Here is a 1,749-nt window from a genome sequence, read left to right on the forward strand (position 1 = left end):
ACTCATACGGGGTTACAACCCACAGTTTAAGAAGCACTGGCCAAAAGCACTGAAAACAGAGCTAAGTCAGAAATAGTACTTGAATTCAGGTCTTTCTGACTTTGAGGTAAGTCAATATCTATGATGTCAAACTTTGATCTCTCTCTCTCTCTCTCTCTCTGTCTCTGTCTCACCTCCTTCTGACTCTCCTCTTCTCTCAGTCTCTGTCTCTCTCTCCCCTTTTTTCTCTCCCTCTCTCCAGGTTTGAGTGGGGATGGGAAGAAGGTAAAACTTACAAGCAAATTATAAAATTCTCCCAGAAGTAACAATTAAATTTTCACTGTTATGTTGAACTCTAAACTCTATTTATCAGATTATTCAGATGGACTTTGCTATTTCAATGAGGAAGTGAGTAATAGTTAAAACTTAACTCGGTCAAGGCTTACTTCATCCAGGGCTGACACTTGTGGGTGGGAGGACCCAAAGTGTCTTTTAGAGTTGTACTTATATGCGTGTGCTTGCTCTGAGAACAGTTGCTGTCAAAAATACAGGACCCAGGCATCATTAGAGATGTTTGGGGTCGGCGCTGAGACACTGTTTTGGAATAACGATGACTATCTTTGGTTCATGCCCAAAGTTCACCCAATTCATCCAAGGCTTTGTCTCCTTGAGCCTGCCCACGCTAGAATGCTTCCTTTGAAACTGATCTGTTGCAACAGTTGGAAAACAGCTGCCGAGGACAGTAGCAGAAGAATCAATCATCCCAGCCCTCAGTGGACTGTGTACTTACTATCTGCCGATCTGCCAGAGGTTAGAGTCAAGGTCTCAGTCTGGGTTCATAAAGACAGATTTAATCTTGGCCTAAGTACCTAAACAACTGCTCCTCACCCTAAATTCCTACCTGGCAACAACAATAATATTATATAGAGTCTGAGACATAGGGAGGGGCTTTTTATTTTTTACAAGATATATGTATGCAGATAGTACTTTTTAAAAATAAATTTTTAATTTTAACTTAATAATAAAATTTAAATAAATTTAACAAATAAATTTAATTTGAAGAAAAATTTAAAATAAAATAGACTGTAACCTGGGTGTCACTTGGCTTCTGATCTGTGACTTGATGGACCTGGGCAAAATTTTGAGAGATAGCTCACAAATATACCCCTAAGAGGGGCAATTAGGTGATACAGTGGATAGAGGGCTGGGCCTGGAGTTAGGAAGATTCATCTTCATGAGTTCAAATCTGGTCTTAGACACTTATTAGCTGTGTGACTCTGCGAGAATCACTTAATCCTGTTCACCTCAGTTTCCTCAGCTGTAAAATGAGCTGGAGAAGGAAATGGCAAACCATTCCAGTATCTTTGCCAAGAAAACCCCAAATAGAGTGAAGAAGAGTCCAGAAGGGAATAAAAACAACAAAATGCCTATAGGAAAACCCTGGGAATCCGGCCTTCTTTGCCCTTCTAAACAGGCCCTCAGGATCCAAGGCCCCTGAGAGAACCTAGGCTAACAAGATAGCATTGTTAGAAACATTTTTTTGGTCCAGTTCTGTGATTTCATCAGAGTGGGGAACAAAATATAGGAAACTCTGTCACTGCAATTTGGAAACTCATCTACGATGTTTACTCTTAGACAGTTGCTGGTAGAACTTAATTGAATTAAGAGATTAAGTGCTTTTGCCCATGGTCACTTAGCTAGTATATATCCTAGGTCTTCCTGAGTTCAGGTCCAGTTCTTCACTCATTATACGCTGACAAAAGACATAGA

The sequence above is a fragment of the Trichosurus vulpecula genome, chromosome 5 (genome assembly GCF_011100635.1).
Source record: "Trichosurus vulpecula isolate mTriVul1 chromosome 5, mTriVul1.pri, whole genome shotgun sequence".
Taxonomy (NCBI): Eukaryota; Metazoa; Chordata; class Mammalia; order Diprotodontia; family Phalangeridae; genus Trichosurus; species Trichosurus vulpecula.